Genomic DNA, 18,372 nt, shown 5'->3' with positions numbered 1-18,372 from the left:
AGATACTCCATATATTGTTCGACAGACGGCCAGAGTATGGCAATGGTTTGTTGTGAGAGTACTTAAGCGCGCACCATTCCATAGGGAGCTCCCAATCTGGATATTAAAACCAATCAGGCAGATAGCACTCAGTATGTCCTTACAGGCATGGAGGGAGGGGGATGCGAGCAATAGGGTGAATTGTACCCAGATGAGACTTATCGCCTTTAAACATGCCCGCAAAGAGTTTGATCTATGCCAGGGGCAATTTTTACAACATGCGGGCTTAGCAGACACAACTAAGCACACCTGGCCATGCTATCCGACAGCTCCGCCGCATACTCAAACCCTTGAGATACTGCTAGCCTATGGTGCGTGTAGACACCTAATTATGCATCTTTACAGAACAATGCGATCAGATACAGTAGACACTACACACGGGCCAGAGAGGCCTGGAATTTAGACTTTGACATTCCAATGGAAGATCAAGACTGGTAGCGGGCCTGTGAACTAACATGCATGGTTTCTAGTAATGCCCATTTTCGACTGAACACATTATAATTTTCTGCGAAGAACCTACTTCACGCCACAAGACCTTCATCGAATGGTCGGGTCTTGCCCAGAAATATGCTTGCGCTGCAACACTGTGGGGACTGATTTCTTACATTAACCATGATCCTGCGATGCAATACACTCCTTCTGGCAACTAGCTGTCGAAGAAATGGTGCATGCCACACAACCAAGTATTGAGCTGACACCCAAATGCTCTTTATTAGGCCTCTTTAGATGCCAGAAGGGCGCAAAATAACCTATACATTTGGTCAGTCGCCTATGGTACTGGCATGACGTAGAATTGCAATCACATGGCTGCCCCAGCATGCCCCGACGATTGCGCTCTGGCATAGAGATGGGCCTCGTCTTCTACGGCAGACGCTTCTATCTCGTCTTGGTCAGATTCTTCCCCGAAGATCTGTGTGTTGAATGCTTTGACCCTGCCTCTCTCGTCATCGAGCCTGATTATCGGGTAGAGTCCTCTTGGACCGAAACGACTTACAAGCGTTGCAGTCTTCCTCCTTGTGCTCCGGAGAGAGCCACAAGTTACAAACTTGATGTAGGTCGGTGCGAGGGTACTTGGCGTGGCATCCAGGACAGAAATGGAATGGAGTCTGTTCCATTTGCAGATGGCTGGCCCTACGCAGCAAGGCCTGACGGTTGCCCACGAGGATTTCTATCAAAAATGGAGTTTGCCGATCAATTTGAAACGCAGAGAACAGGGAAACGCGTACTGAAACAATGCCGTTGAGGGTAGAGTGGACTGCGCACTGAGGGGAACCCTAAGAGTGGTTTCGGAGCGCAGCAATACATATATACGAACCCGTTTGGGGTAAAAAAACAATCTAACAATGGAGTCAATGCCCATGCGCACTATCACCGAAAGGAGGAGTCACCTTACCTCGTGACTGGAAAGACTTCTTCGAAGAAAAACAACTTGCAAACATCCGGCCCCAACACAAGATGGCAGGAGTATGCAAAGCATGTGCATCTATAGCACATATACCTTGAACAGAGGATTAATGGCCCCAAATCCCTGCTGTGGTATCTGGTCATGTTGTGGCTGAGTGTGCCATGTGATGTGGCAGGCTAAAGTGCTTGGTGTGATTTGGTCATTTTTGACAAGGTGGAGTGCTGAATGGTTAGGCAATTTTTGATTTTCTTTGTTTTTGGGACAGTGTGATATAGTGCGGTACCTACCGTATGATGTAAGTAAATAAATTACATTGCTAATGTACCATAAGATTGTGGGGTGAGTGTTATTAGGGCTGAAGCTTTGCTGATTATATGCAGAATAATAGGTCTGGGAGGTCACTTCTGACTAGAGCAGGTTAGCAGCTGCACAGGCCTTGGGCATTGATCCTATTGAGGATAATATGTGACGGGTCACTGGTGACTGGAGCTGGCTAGCAACAATCCTAGCCTCTGGTATTCCTTACAAGCAGGGTAACAATGCATGTCAATATTGACTCAAACTGGTTGGCAGCAGAGTTGACCTCTGGTTTTGAATATTTGCAGGATTTAAGGTACAGGGGTCACTACTGACTGGAGTTACTTAGCAGGATAATAGGTTTCAGGGGGGCAATACTGACTGAAGCTGGTTAGTATGATCACTAGTCCCAAGGTGCTAGTATTGGCTCAAGTTGGCTAGAATGATAACAGGTCCCAGGGGCCAGTACTAACAGGAGCTGGCTAGTAGGCTTACATACAGGTCCAAGGGGCCACTACTGACTGGAGCTGGCTCAAAGACTGACAGGTCATGGGGTGGTGGGGGTGCGAGTGGCACCAGTGACCAGAGTGGGCTAGAAGCATTAACAACCTTTGGTACTGATTATATGCAGGATTCCAGGTCACGGGTGGCACTGCTGAATACGGCTGGATAGCAGCAGTGGTGGCCTCTAGGAAGAAGGAATTGAGAAAGCATAACTGGATATACTGGTTTCTTTAATGCCGATAATTGGTTACACATGAATGCCATAACGTGCATTGATATATTACATTACCAAATTACAATATTCTTATATTAATTTGATGTGTCTGTTCGCCTTAATATGCCTGCAAAGTTACATGATTCTATTAGGGCTCAGAACCATTTTATTTAGTGATGTCCATATGCACACGTTCCTGCATCTTGTAGTAAATTGAATATTGGCAGACAGAAGTGTTATTTCCAGAAACAGTGAATTCTGCAGCTTGTCTGTGTATCTTTTATCTGCACCTCACGGACTCCTCACATTCTTCTCGAGAGAAGATCCTGCCTCCTACTCGTTAGTGTCGTTTCAGTAACTGTTTCTATCACGTGTTCATGTTTCATTGACTTGTATTAGGAGAAAAGTGTATAAAAATACATTGTGTAGCATTAGCATTATATACTCCAACTTGCTTGAGGGTGGATGCTCTCGTCCATTGCAAAGACAATTGTCACTTGTTAGTTTGCTTGGCCTTTTGCTATTTTTGCATTAAATGCATGATAGATCTGTTGTCCTCCCGGTGTGTTGTATTTTATTTTACATATGACAAGAGATGACGAGGAAAATGACAGTCCAGTATACACATTCTTCATATAAATCAACTCACAGTATACTGTTCTGGAGGTTCAGTCCCACAGACATTATCTCTAACTGAACGCAGGCCCCCTAGGAAGCATGTGCTTTTCAAACCAGTTGCCCTCTGATGCGGCGTCCTCGCTATTGGATAAGTCCATATGTCCTGAATTTTAGGAGGGTTACCGTATCTAGTGCACTCTGTTAGGCAGTGCTCACCTGTGGTAGTAAGATGTTAATAGGCACCTTAACACCTATGCCCAGTGCAGGGCTTGAGTTACAGAGCTCCTCGCACTGTGGAGAAGATTAGATCACATTTACCTGTTTTCCCATATTTGGTCCTGATGAAATACCAACAGATTGCTCCATGACTACACAAGGCATGAAAGATTTTGACCTGAAGTATAGACCCCAGCCTACCAGCAGGTCCATAGGTGATCAATACTTTCACATAGTGATAGGGGCCATTAGTTCCTCAATTTCTCTGCCACTGTTTTTAATCTCAACATGGACCAGGAAGATCACAATAACTATATTGCGGCAACTGGTCGATAGTTAATCTTATATTCAGACTTTCACCAATCGCACATCTTATGACGCAACATCCTGTGTCCTACTATGCTCATCCGGCGTATTTATTAAAAGATCTCTGACAAAGTGCCCTCTTGTGGTGCCCGCCAGGCATTGTAGCGCCGGCCTGGTGAGGAGTATGGCCCAATGATGAAGCATGTCACCTTCAGGTGAGTGAACGCAACTTGTCTTACAAGCACATGGTTCCTAGGGTGACTGCGTTCAGTTACAGATAATGTCTCTGGGACTGAACCTACGGAACAGAATACTGTGATTTGATTGTGTTTTATTTTAACAAATGTACATAGCAGATATTGGTGCTTGCTTGTTTCACAAAAGAGCGCACTTCTTACAGACGAGTATCGGGTTATCATGTTGCTGCTACAAGGTCCTTACCTGTGCGAGTTATTGGGAACGATGCAGGGGGCAGACCCAAACTAGCCACACGTGGAGATCAATGACAAATACTGAAGAATTAACAGAGCTTCCAAGCTGTTGACCATAACTTAATTGACCTTGAAAATAAAAGACACGTTTTTAGTATTCTGGTGACTCATGACCATAAAAAACAAAGGTTATAAATTCAATATTGTGTCAAATACTTAAAAAATGGAACTGGAGGCGCTGAATCGGATGTTGTCCTAGCGACACCTTCCACCACTATTGCTTATGGGACTTGTAGTTTTGTTTTTCTCATTAAAAGGATGGGCTCTAAAGTCCCAGTGTTCCAAGCAATGTTGGTCAAAGTCAGAGGCCTGACGGAGGATTAAGCATGACACTGCTCTGCTTAGCAGTGAGATGACTGACAGTTCCCCAGCCCTTCCATTCTTTGATAGACAGAGGCTCGTCGGCCATTCCTATTTTTTTTAAACGACAAAGAAACCTTTATTGCAGCTTGTGTCACTGAAGAGATAAAACCCCTGGGCGAGTTTAACTACTGACAAACATGAACAATCAAGAACATGAGTTTCTGGTAAACCATCAAGCACCCAATCAGAATCAGCCGCCCTTCACACCCAGGAATTCTTGAGGCTTTGGAGAGGATGAATTGCACGTGGTATAAGAGGAACACTACAGGACTCAAAGCTCACTTCTCAGGGATGGACTGAAATGCCAGCCTCATGGCACACTTAGCCAGCTCTTCACCTCCTCCTCCTCAAACTGTTGACCAGCTATCAGGGCAAAAGAGCCAGCAGCAAAGCATCGCTGGCTTGGTTACACACCGGAGCAGGCAAGGCGGTCAACTCCTTATTCCTCCAAGTCAGCAAGCACTCTGGTCCAGCCAGTCCTAACCCCACATGAATGTTCCCCCTCACAACTATTTTAATGGCACTAAGGATAAGTTACTTACCTGTAATCCTAGTTCTCTTCCAGGGGTATCCTCATCAAAGTCATAAGCACTGAATATTCCCGCCCATGTGCGGGGACCCCGGAAATAATAAAAATTAAATATGAAGAACATATATATACAGCTCTGTATATGTATAAACATATATTATTTTTTCCCAAGCAAATGCAGCCCCCATAGAAGGCTAAACAATGTAGATACAAATATCCAATAATGCACCATAGGTATAATAACACACCTAAATCTCCCTTTTTTTTTTTTTAATGAGGTAAAACACTCATGATAAGGGAAAAAGGAACACTGTGCAAAACACAGATCCACAAAACATTGTTAGCCTGCAGGCTGCATTGCAATACAATACCATAGAGACTGAAAAGCCTTGTACAGGTAAAAACTGGCACCGTGCCTTTAAGGCAGCCCTGACTCCAATATCCCATCATGCCTCAGGGGTGACAGTTGGGTCAGTTGTTCTTTGCGGGACCGTAGTCCTACACACAAAGATATATTTCCTCCATGTTAAATAATCCACTCCTCATAATTGCCTGGGGAGGCGGGTGGGTTGCTTATGACTTTGATGAGGATACCCCTGGAAGAGAACTAGGATTACAGGTAAGTAACTTATCCTTCTCTTCCAGGGGATCCTCATCAATAGACATAAGCACTGAATAGAATAGCAAGCCCACCTTCCACCAGCAGGCAAATGAGAACTGCACTATACATGGAGTAAAACCATTGACAAATTCAGTTATTGAACAGATTCCTCAGGGAGGCTTGTCCTACTTGAGTGTCTGCTCTGGTGTCCGAGTCCAGACAATAATGCCTCGTAAATGTGTGGACAGATCTCCAAGTGGCTGCCTTGCAGATCTCGGAGAGTGGGACATTATTGAGAAAAGCCGCAGTAGCCGCCTTTCCTCTTGTGGAGTGCGCTTTAGGTCGAGCGACCAGTGGCTTCTGCGCTAGCTGATAAGCCAATTAAATGGCTGACACAATCCACCTAGCAATGGAACGCTTAGATGCAGCAAAACCTGTACGGACAGCACCATAGTTAACAAATAAGTGGTCAGATTTCCTGACAGCCTTAGTCCTATCTAGGTAGAACTTTAGAACGCGCTTGACATCTAAAGAGTGCAACGCCCTCTCGGCTGGCGATGAGGGGTTGGGAAAAAAGGTAGGTAAGGAGATAGTCTGGTTAACATGAAAATCTGACACCACCTTTGGTAAAAAAGATGGATGAGTTCTCATCACTACCCTATTCAGATGAAAAATTGTGTAGGTTTCTTTAGCACAGAGGGCCTGTATTTCACTCACCCTACGTGCTAAAGTGATAGCTATTTAAAAAGCTGTTTTCCACGTAAGGTGCTGTAAAGTAGCTTTATGTATGGGCTCGAAAGGTGAACTCATAAGTTTGGATAGCACCAAGTTCAGCTCCCAAGAAGGCGAGGGAGGCCTTACTGGGGGGTAAACCTTTTTGAGCCCCTGCAAAAAATCCTTCACCACCTGCAGCTTGAAGAATGACTGCTGCGAAGGGGAGCGCCTATATGCAGTAATGGCCGCTAGGTGAACTTTAATAGATGAAAATTTCAACCCCACCCTGGCTAAGTGAAGAAGATAAAGCAAAATCACTTCCTCCTGACATTTTGTAGGGTTAAACTGACGTTGCATACACCATACATAAAACCTCTTCCACTTACAGAAGTAAGAGTGTCTTGTAGAAGGCCTCCTAGCCTCCTACAGTATGGTCATACACTCCTGGGGAAGGTTTAAATGGCCATACTGGAGGACTTCAGGAGCCATGCTGTTAAGCTCAGCGAGGGAAGACTGGGATGGTAAATCTTCCCCTGCATCTTGGTTAACAAGTCCGGTCTGCACGGCAGGCGCTTGTGAGGTTGGATCGACATGTGGAGGAGATCCGTGTACCACCACTGCCTCGGCCAGTCCGGTGCTATGAGGATCATCTTGGCAGACGAGTGTTGCAGCTTGGTCACCACCTTGGGGATCAGTGGGAGAGGCGGAAAGGCGTACACAAATGTCATTGACCAATCGATCAAAAGGGCATTCCCTATGGATCCTGGTCGATGGTATCTTGAGGCGAAGCCTGGCATTTCGCGTTGCGTTCGTCCGCGAAGAGGTCTATTTGCGGACGTCCCCACTCCTTGAAGATGCCCTCTAGCACCTCGTCGTTGAGTACCCAGTCGTCTGGATCTTGAAAATGACGACTGAGCAAGTCCGCTTTTACGTTGAGCTCTCCTGGCAGGTGCACCGCCTTTATTGAAATGTTCCTTGCTAGGCTCCAGTGCCACAGGGACTGAGCCTCCAGCGAGAGCGTCCTGGTTCGAGTACCCCCCTGTTTGTTCAGGTAGTACATTGTGGTGGTATTGTCCGTTTGTACTAGAATGGGACTCGTCCTGATTGCGGGCAGGAACGCTTTGAAGGCTAGGTGGACTGCCCTGAGTTCTAGCATGTTGATGTGGTACAGCCTTTCGCTGCTGGACCACAGTCCTTGTGTCTGTAGGGATCCCAGATGCGCACCCCAACCCTGCAGGGATGCGTCGGTGATCAGCGTCTGAGATGGGGGTTCTTGATGAAAAGGAAGCCCCACCTGTAGATTGAGTGGCTTCAACCACCACTTGATTGACTGCCTGGCCGCTGAGGAAAGACAGACTGTTTCCTCCCACAGTGAATTCATTTGGTCACATTTGTCCTCCAGATCTTGTTGGAGAGGACGCATCCTCAACCTGGCATTGGGCACCAGGAATATGCAAGATGCCATGGCCCCTAGCAGAGACAAAATCTGTCGTGCTGTAGACAGCTTGTTGGTCATAATCTGCTTGCCTTTGTGGATCGGGAATGACCGTCTCTCCTCCGAAGGAAACCCTTTTCCTACTGTGGAGTCTATAGTGGCACCGAGGTAGTGTGTTCTTTGGGTTGGTGTGAAGTTGGATTTCTTGAAGTTCACCCTGAGCCCCAATCTGTGACACAGGTTCAGGCAGCGTTCCAGCTGTGAGTGTACACTCTTAGGCGATGGTCCTTTTATCAGCCAATCGTCTAGATAGGGATAGACGAAGACTCCTGCGCGCCTCAGTGCAGCGCTACTACTGCCATGCATTTTGTAAATACTCGAGGGGCCGATTTTAGGCCAAATGGTAGGACCTTGAACCGATAGTGAGAGGTCCCCACTACGAACCTCAGGAATTTCCGATGACTCTGTACGATGGGAACATGAAAGTACGTGTCTTGCAGATCCAGCGAGCACATCCAATCGCCTTGCCGGAGATGCAGATATATCTGGTGAAGCGCAAGCATGCAAAACTTTTCTCTTTTGATATGCTTGTTTAGTGTCCGTACGTCCAAGATGGGTCTGAACTCTGCTTTTGTATTTCTTTTTTGGATTAGAAAATAACTGGAGTAGAGTAGACTCCTCTCCCTCTCTGCGCCCTGGGAACTTTTTCTATTGCTGATTTGAGCAGAAGGGTCGCTACTTCTTCTCTTAACATCTTGAGGTGTTGAGATGATTGTACAGGGTGGATCGAGGGAGGAGGGCTCCGGAAACGAAGCGAGTATCCATGTCGCAGGATATTCAGAACCCACTTGTCCTTTGTGATGAATTGCCACTCTGGAAGATGGTTTGCAATACTTCCTCCCACCGGAGCGGTGGACGGCATTGGAGGAAGCAGGCTCTCATTGCTTTCCTTGAGCCTTGTTTCCACCGCCGGCCTAGCGGTTATTTCCACGTCCCCTGGATAATCTACGGGACTGAAATTGTTGCTTCTTTTGCCCTTGTTGGTCTTGATTTTTCTGCCAGTGAGGGGTTTGAACCCTCTGCTCGTAGCTACGCCTGTCGGTTCCCCTATGGCGACGGAATTCCTTCCGTTTCTCTAGCCCCATGGCTTTCATGGTCTCGAGTTCTGACTTCATCCGAGCCATTTCGTCGTCCGCATGAGAACCGAACAGCGAACTACCCGAGAAAGGCAGATTCAGAATTCTTGCCTGTGCTTCAGGTTTCAAGGCTGTCAGCCTTAGCCAAGAGGATCTTCTGGCGGAAATCCCATGAGCATATGAGTGCGCTGCCAACGTTACTCCATCCGCTGCTGCGCTGATCACTTGGTTTGAAACTAGACTGCCCTCGTGCAGGATCTCTTCAAAGTCCTTTCTGTCTTCGGAAGGCACTTTTTCTATAAATCGCTGCAGGGAATCCCATAGTTATCTGTCGTAGCGCCCCAGAAGCGCTGAAGCACTAGCCACTTTCAGACTCGAGGCCGCCGAGCCACATACTCTTCTCCCCCAAGAGTCTTGTGATTTACTGTCCTTATCTGGCGGCACTGTGGATGATGATACCACTGAATGAGTTTTTCTGGCAGCAGCTGTGATCACCGAGTCAGGTGGAGGGTCCGCCTTGAGAAATAGAGGATCCTCGGGGGCCGGACGATATTTCTTAAGAATCCGTGCCGGCGCAGATTTGAAAGTCGCTGGTGTGAGGAAGATGTCCATAACTGGTTTAAGCAACCCAGGAACTAAAGGCAAGAGTGGACGAGACACCGCTCTCTCATGAAGGGTCTCGAAGATGACAGAAGAGGTGGTTTCTTGAACAGGCATGGGAATGTTCAACTTAGTCGCTCCTCTGCACAACACATCTTGAAAAGTGGTGATGTCATCCACTGGCGGAGTATCTGTGAGTGTGGGTGAGTAATCCCTTCTGGACGAACGGCTTGACACGGAAGATGAAGGAGACCTCCGTCGCCTTCTCCCCGACCTGATTGACTCTCTCCTATGAGAGGTAGACCTGGATCGCCTTCTGGGCGAGCGTGAGTGCCTTTGCAATTCTCTTCCTCGAGAATGGGATCTTGCTGGTCATGATGGTTGATCCAGAGTCCTTAGTCTTGTTAAGGAATCCTTAACTGCCTGAATCATTGAAGTGTTCGGAGGCAATTCCCTGACGGGGCTCTGAGGCAGAGCATGACCCTCGTCTTGAGATGTATGCTCCACTGGAGGAGCTGGAGAGAGACCCAACACCTCCGGTGATGCAGATCTTGATCTCGAGCCTTGAGAGGCTGAGGGTGAAATTGAGATCGGACGCAATGAATCGTGCTCCGATGTGGTATATACCACCCTATGAGGAGATTTGCGCCTTGATACTTTCTTAAAAGTCAGACGAATGTGTGACGTCTCCTGGTATCCCACCTCGGGGGACCGTCTCGACGGTGATAGGCCTATCACCGGAGACCTGGACTTCGACGCCGAATGGATCACCGGCGATGTGTCCTGCCTTGACGTCGAGAGCCTTGTCGTCGACGGAGGGCTTGTCCTGGACGGAGGTCTAGAACCACACGGGGAATCTCGCCTCGACGTCCCCATCTTCTCCGAAGATCTGGAGACCTTAGACGACGGAGGTTCCTGCCTCGACGTCGACTTCGACGGAGGTTCCTGCCTCGACGTCGAATGTTCCGACGATGATCTTTGCGTCGTCCGCACCTTCGAAGAGGTTCGCCTTTCCCTTGACGGCAAATCAGGTCTCGACGTCGAAGATCTTGCAGGATCTCTTGACACTGATCTTTGCCTCGACGTCAATGTAGATTTTGACGTCGAACGCCTGTGCTCTTCCTGCGACGTCGACTTCTCTCTTGGTGTCGATTTTGACGTTGAGCGATGTCTTGACGTCGAACGAGGTTTTCTCGACGTTGATCGGCGATGAGCCACCTTCGACGTTGGATATTTTCTTGACGTCGAAGTCGCAGCCGACGAACAAAAGCGCTTCGCCGCCGGATCGAGCGTCGACGTGGACTTTCTTTTGGAAGCATGACTCCCCCTGGACTCCTCACCTCTCAGCGACTATCCTTTATCATGAGTGTTTTACCTCATTAAAAAAAAAAAAGAAAAGGGAGATTTAGGTGTGTTATTATACCTATGGTGTATTGTTGGATATTTGTATCTACATTGTTTAGCCTTCTATGGGGGCTGCATTTGCTTGGGAAAAAAATATATATGTTTATACATATACAGAGCTGTATATATATATGTTCTTCATATATAATTTTTATTACTTCCGGGATCCCCGCACTTGGGCGGGAATATTCAGTGCTTATGACTATTGATGAGGATCCCCTGGGAGAGAAGTTATGTTTCTGCCAAATGACTGAGTCAAAAAGTGAAAGGGTTTACTTTGAAGTGCTGAAAGAGAAATCATGAAGTTTTTCAATATTTCTGAGTCTGCCACAGTACACAGGAGCATTATTTCTCTACAGCAGCAAATCATGTATGCGCCCTGTAGAAAGCATGTTTGAATGAAACATGGAAGGCATTGCAGCCAACAATCTATGCAACATCATAGCAGAGTACCAGATAACGCGTGTTATTATTCCAGCAGAATGAAATGCCATTCCTAATGTGTACGTCATTTTAAAGACCGCGCCAGGAAAATGTATGGTCAGTGTTGTTCTTCTGCCAGATAAAAGACTATCTCCATTAATGTGCCAGGAAATAAAATACTAAGAGAAATCCTACTTGGTGGCAGGGTGCTGCCTGCCACTATATTGCAGGTTTCTTCCAACATAATCTGATTTATACATACATACTCCAGGATGCTGCCAGCTACAGGGTCTGCACACAGCAGTCTGGAGCCACTCAGGAAGAAGGTAAGCTCTTCATTTCATCTTAAGCCCTTAGGTTACAATCACAGCCTGATAGATCCGGAGACCTTTATCCTCGCTCTAACTGCGCCGAGCAGATAGACGTAGCCATCATAGACTGTGTTGTGTGCTGGGTGATGCCTGGCATCTTATTATCGTTGGTGGGAGGATGAAGCTCTGAAAAGAGCTACTACAAGAAGAGCATAGAAACAGGACCACAGATTGCCACAGAGCGACAAGTGCCCAGACGCTGAAGAAAGAACTCTCGAACAGCAAACCTCCTGCGCCCTGGCGATTCTCCAGGGTAAGCAAATGATGGTAATGAAATGCAACTGCAGCATTAAGGTCACACACTACAACATCTTTCCCTTTAAACCAATGGTAACAGCCTATGATAAAAAACTAAACAAAAAGCAACAAAACTAGAAAATGCATTTCCAAATGCTGCAAAAGAGGAACAGTTAATACAAATGAAAAATATTAAACTTTGTTGGTACCTTAGTAATGTGCTTACTTCTTGGCTTCACTCCATCTGCAGCAATAACGCTCTGAAAGGAGAAATTACTGCTGTGAGTCTCAGGGTCTTCAGTGTTACTGGTCTCAGTCACGAAGACTGCGGCGTCGGAATATAACTTTTTCTTATTTAGCTTTATAGTTCCACCAGCAGACACGCTACTGTCAGCAGCATCATAACTTCAGGCAGACCAGCAATTAGGATATCACCACTCACATTGGGTGAATATTCAACAAGTACGGTCTCGGCTTACCAAGTAGAACAAAAGAATCGCGTCTCATAACCATACCCAGAGCCACAGTTAGATCTGCCGCCACTTGAGCACACCCAAACATCTCCGCACTTAAGCACCAGTCCCAGGGGAGACAATCTGTGATGTCCTTGTTAACTTGCACCACTCCTGGGTCAGCACAAGCAGCATCATAGACAGCATCTAACACCGCTACCACAAACATTCATGAACATCCAAATCCTCGTCACCCAAACTACCCAAAAATGGCTTTCTAGATAAGCAACCAGCCCTGTAGTTTCTGCCGCTGTGTACTAATTTGATGCCAAAGTTGTAATTTTAAAAACAGACTTAGCAACATTACAGGGGCCTTTCTGACGCCATTAGCATTAAGGTTTCAAACCAAAGGGCTGTGGTTTGTGAACTTCACAAGATGCATGCCCCCAGACCTCTTCTGGACAATAAAAACTGGTGAAACCATTCAGAGGAATTGGTGACATCATAAATCATGTAAGAGGGCAGTAAGCTCACTCCGTATCCTGAGGAACACAGAGCGCACTATGAATGAGAGGTATTGCCTGAGCTTTAAGTTTGATACAATGCTCAAACCATTCACTGCTCCCACTCGATTAACAACAGAAGAATGAAGCAACGTTTTCTTAAGGTCATTGGCATCAAAATCTACATTAGATACAGGCATGTCACTCAACACCGCTGGATTATCAGGACCAGGCCTCATAGCAAAGCCCAACTTAGTCTGATTCTGCCATCCCATCCCTTCCCTTCCATTGACGGATACATACATTATTTAGGTAATCATTTTACCCAAGCATTCCAGCAGACTAACAAAGTAATCCAGTATATATCGATATCCTGCTCACCTAAGGCTTTGGGATTTATATTGGAGCTGGTCAGGTGTTTCTCACATCTCTACTTTTCTCAAAGGCTACATCACACAAAATCTTGATGGGTAGTCCTTAATCCGCCATTCCATTTAACAACACCGTACCGGCATGAACCATACACAAGGGACACTTTACCTGTCGCATGAAGGTGGAACAAACTATGGAATCAATTTCTAAAACTAAGTTATTCCCTCTGGGGCCATTCTTCCACATTAACATCAATTGTGCCAACTTTTACAGTAGTGCATACACTCATACTGCTTGAAAATGCCCCAAAACTGCAACATTTTCCTTGATCCTGGTATTTCCCATTGCTTCTCAAGTGTGCCTTGAACCCACACCTGTAACAGCTGCCATGATGAGCTTTCTGAGCCCAATTCCCATTTGTTCTGTCTCTGGAATTCACATAACGACCCAGAGCAGTCCCAAGAATGCGACTCACTGGTGATGCGCCCTCCTCAGAGGTCAGTGTCTTAGATGAAAGCGTGGAGCGCTCTATGCTTCTTGGAATATTCACCACTTGGGGAGAGTTGGGTTCCTGCAGCTCAGTAATCTCTCGTGCAACTTCTTAGAGAAAAAGGCTCGACTCTGCTATATACATCCACTCTGTTCTCAAATTTGCTTGGGGCTGTCAAAATGCAAAGAGCTGCAATATATTCCACCACACTTTCCTGGCTACCTTGTTTTAAAAAGTTGTGACATTCAAGCGTGATGCTTAGTTAATCTCCAAACTGAATTTTTTTAGAGGTTCTGTTGCCGCTCGATACTCGTTCCATATTCCAATTGCTTCAACCCTGGTAGATTATCAACTGCCTATTTGCAAGAAATTGAATTATTATTTGTGGTCAAAGAGGAAAAATCACAATCCCCTGGTACCTAAGGCACGGAACAGGCAGGATTAACTTAGAGGAATATGTAAAATTTTTATGCAGAAACCAAAACAGTAAAAGTAAAAATCAGGACTCGACAATTCCACTCGCCCGCTCGCATTCGCGAGGTAGAATTAATGAGGACGAGCTATTTTTAGGTCCTACTCGCCCTTTCTGGCGAGTAGGGAAACAACCTAACTTGTGTCCTCTGTCTTTAAAAACTGAGCAAATGTGATAAGATAACAAGATTTAAGGGCATTTTTATTGCTCACAAAGCGAATGAGCAATAAAGATGCCTTTAAATCTTGTTAACTTGTCACATTTGCTCTGCTTTCAGTGACGGAGGTCAAGTAGGTTGCAGTTAGGTCGAGGATATTTTTCAAGGTACTAGACCTGCAGGACTAGTACCATTTTTCGGATTTTTCGAGCCCTGAAAATGCAAAACAACAATCAACCTAAAACGAAATAGAAATATAAAGTAAAATGTAATGCACAAAATGACACTAAAATGACAAAACCCAATAAGTGGAATCTGAGATATGAACTGTAACGGTTTAAGTAGCGATAGTGCCAAGAATCACAAGGTGCCAGTGAGACGCCATTGTTGCGGAAGGCCTAGGCGTAAATTGTTAGTGACCACGATGGAAGTCAGGTTGGATACACCAACCAGGTTCGTGCTGGTCAAAGATTTTACCTTTTGACTTTAGTCCTTTAAGTCTTCTTCCATAATAGGAATGCACTTCTATAGCCACCCAGGACCTCAGGGGAAGCACTTAGAGCCTCATATGGGCTCAGTCAAGGACCAACAGCCGGGAATAGTCCAGTCCATGCCACTGGTCAGCTGGACAGTTGCAGCAAAGGCCTTTTTAGTGTTCTGTATCATTGTAGGTTGAACAGGAGGTCAGCCTTATGCCCCTATGAGTCTACATCTTAGTCCAGAGTACAAGAGGGAGCAGATCCAGTCCTTCAGGGCTTTTTTCAGATCACAGACAGGAGGTCCTGTCCTCTTCTGCTCTTCCTCAGGTCTAGGAGTGTTCTGAAGTGGGTGCCTGCAGATGCCACATTTATGCCGGCACAGGCTATTACGTGGGAATGACTCCTAAGCATGCCCAAGCCAATGGAGTAAAAGTTCCCCACTTTAAGCATTTTAACAAGACAAACGTCTCCAACCACTCTAAACCTGGCCTTTGAGAGATGAGGGTGTCCATGGGGCATGTACTATGGCAGTGCTAGTGTCCTTCCACATCTAACCCTAAACCCTAAAATACTGTTTGAGGCAGACACTGTACCCCCAATAAATCCGGACACAGATGTCTGATAGGACAAAAGCAGGTGGCTTTTCAGGTTTGGAGGTTGGGGGGAGGCTGAACAGCTCCAATCCCCATTCTCAACAATTTCAGACGCTCGGGTGGGCTTTTCGGGGTCTCTGATGGTTCGGAGGGTCGGCCGCACATAACCCTCCACTTTATGAACACAGCTCCGGGGAGGGATCCCCAGGGATTATAGTAAATAAATGCGACCCAGCTACCATTTGTTTTTAAAAACTCTTTTTATTAAACAAAAGCTCTGAACAAGTCTTACACACATAGGACAACGATTATATATGTTCCGATACTGAAATCTCTTACTTCTCAGGTAGATTTCCTTCTCATGCATCCTGGAGATCCCAGAGCTGCCGGGATCCAAGGCTACTTATAATCCACTATCCTACCCCGCCTTCCCACACCCCTTTCAGTAACACCTATATGTCTTCCAGCAACTCCAGATTTTTCCCCATTTATATGGACACTCTCTGGCGTTACATATCACCATTCCAATAAAATGTTTGTCTCACTCCCCACTTCCTGGCTATATTCCGTTTTGCCACCATCACAGCTACTTCCAAACATATAGCCGCATATTTGGTCCATTTTCCCTCCCAGTAACACACAATAGCAGCCTTCTTGGCTCGGTTGGAATTTCAATCCCAGTGACCTCAGACATAACTCTCGTCACCGCCTTCCAAAAGTCATTGATGTATTTACATTCCCAAATGATATGAAAGAAGGAGCCAATTTCACCGCATTCCCTAGCGCAATATTTGGACATACCCTGCCCCAGTCGATGCAGTAATGTTATAGAGGCATATGACCTGTGGAGTATACGTAGTTGAATCAAACGGAATCTGGCCCTTATGGCTACCTCCCATGGGTTCGGTGCTGCCTCTTCCCAGTCGTTATCTCTAACAGGCCTACTTCTCCTTCCCAGGCAACCATCAAGGGGTCTACCGGGTTAGGAGAGATGCACATTATTTTCTTGTATGTCAATGAGGTGGTCTTTACCACCATTGGGTCCATCAATAGTCTATCTTCCAGGGGCGAGTAATCAGGTAGGGTCTCCCCCTCTCTAAGATATTGGTGTAGGGCGTGACCTAGTTGCATATGTTTATATCTTTTAGTGTCCACCATTTCATATTCACTTTTTAGCTCTTCGAAAGTAAGCGGTTTCTGTCCTCTCCATAGGTCTTCCAACCTTTCAATTCCCAGCAATTCCCATTTTTTAAAGGTCCCTCTCAGGGCCCTCACCTCTACCAACTGATCGCTATCCCAAGGTGGAGATCTTCCTGTCCCAACCAGTGTGTTTTGACGCTTCCCTCCAAACTCGAACCACCGTCTCTGTATGTGGGGGAAGCCGTTTTTCCCTACTTCTGCAGTATCGCGCTGCTAGATATCCCCTTTCCCCCACAGCCCAGTGGTCTGCCCTGAAGGCCGGGTCTCCACGATCAGTAAATGCCCAGTCATTCACCACCGTCAACTGTGAGGCCCAGTAGTATTTGCCCTCCTTCATAAACTCTCCTTTGGAGCTTACAGAGAGCTATTCCAGAATTGCCTCCACCCCAGAGGATTTTTTGCAGCTCACTATATCTTGCAACAACTCTTGGGTATCTTGTATGGGGTATTGTGTAAAACATATAGTAACCTGGTCAGTGACATAATTTTGAAAATGATCGCCCTACCCATCGGACACCGGTAGTTTCTTCCAGTGTTCCACGTCGTTGCCCAGCAGCTGTTATTTGGGGATCTAAATTGTCTGATAGGAAATCTTCCTCTGTGGATATCTGAATACCCAAGTATGTGGACCTTGTTTTAACAATTAATGGGGTGGTGTCTACCAATCGCCGAGGGACCGTACCCGCTAATTTGAAGATGAGGCACTTAGTCCAATTTATTGTGTATCCCGAATAACTACTGAATAATTGGAATATATGGAGCACCCTATGCACTGACCTATATGGGTGGACCAGGTAGAGGAGTATGTCATCAGTGTATAAGGATATTCTGTTCTCCCAGTCTCCCCCTCCTGGAACTCCTTGTATTACTGGGTCGTTACGGACCCATGTGGATAAGGACTCCAATGCCAGGGCAAAGATCATCGATGAGAGCAGAAATCCCTGACACGTACCCTTACTAGCGGGAAGAAGCGAGACACCTCTCCGTTAACTCTCACCCTTGCAGGGGGGGTCTTGTTAAAGGAGGTTCACAGAAGTTGGGTCCAAAGCCTAGCCTTTCCTGGGTGGCAAATATGAATTGCCATTCAATACTATCGAATGCTATTTGGGCATCCAATGAAAGGAGCACCACCACCTCATCTTGTGTCTTTTTGGTCCAGTGTAGCTTTCGAAGGTTGATCCGTGATTGCTGCATACTGTCCTAGCTTGTCGAGCAACACCTATTCACTATCAGTGAGACGGATACCTTAATTAGAATCCCTGCTCCCCTTGAGCCTGAGGTATACCCTGCGTGCATGTGCAACTTGTACCCATATCTATCTATTGCTTTTCAGTGATTGCCTATTAGGTGGGTCCCCTGAAGCAGCACCACGCCTGGGCCATGCCTATGAAGGTAGTGGAGCACCAGTGTTCGCTTCACCTTACTACCCAAACCATTGACATTCCACGTCAAAATTGTAAGTGCCATCATGGAGAGTTGCTCATGTTATGGTGGGTGAGAACTCTCAACCCCTCGCGCCCCCAGCTGATTAAGTGCATCTCCTCAGCGCCCTATGTCTACCTCCATGGAATCGTTTCATGTGTCTGACAGCTCTCATCGATGTGCCTTCCTGTATTACTGTTTTTTCTTAGCTCCGAGTATAAAAATAATAACTACTGTAACAATCACACCCACTTGATGGGTTTCTATCCCTCTAACTCGCACCCCCCCACCCTGCTTCCCTGCTTGACCGGTCTAAAACTACCCTCCTC

The 18,372-nt window shown here is 46.3% G+C and overlaps 1 protein-coding gene across 1 annotated transcript in view; it reads right to left on the bottom strand.

Moving 5' to 3' along the window:
• LOC146839063 (uncharacterized) overlaps positions 1–18,372 on the bottom strand; it is a 100,903-nt gene that overhangs the window by 36,511 nt on the left and 46,020 nt on the right. Inside the window, exons 2-3 of the mRNA XM_085600003.1 lie at positions 12,113–12,163; positions 4,041–4,159 (exon numbers count right to left, since the gene is read on the bottom strand). The gene's annotated coding sequence lies outside the window, so the exon portion shown is untranslated. The remainder of the gene's footprint in view (positions 1–4,040; positions 4,160–12,112; positions 12,164–18,372) is intronic.

The sequence above is a fragment of the Triturus cristatus genome, chromosome 4_2 (assembly GCF_964204655.1).
Source record: "Triturus cristatus chromosome 4_2, aTriCri1.1, whole genome shotgun sequence".
In the NCBI taxonomy this organism is placed as follows: Eukaryota; Metazoa; Chordata; class Amphibia; order Caudata; family Salamandridae; genus Triturus; species Triturus cristatus.
Note: the sequence above shows the minus strand (reverse complement) of the source record. Positions and strands in the feature narration are given on the sequence as shown.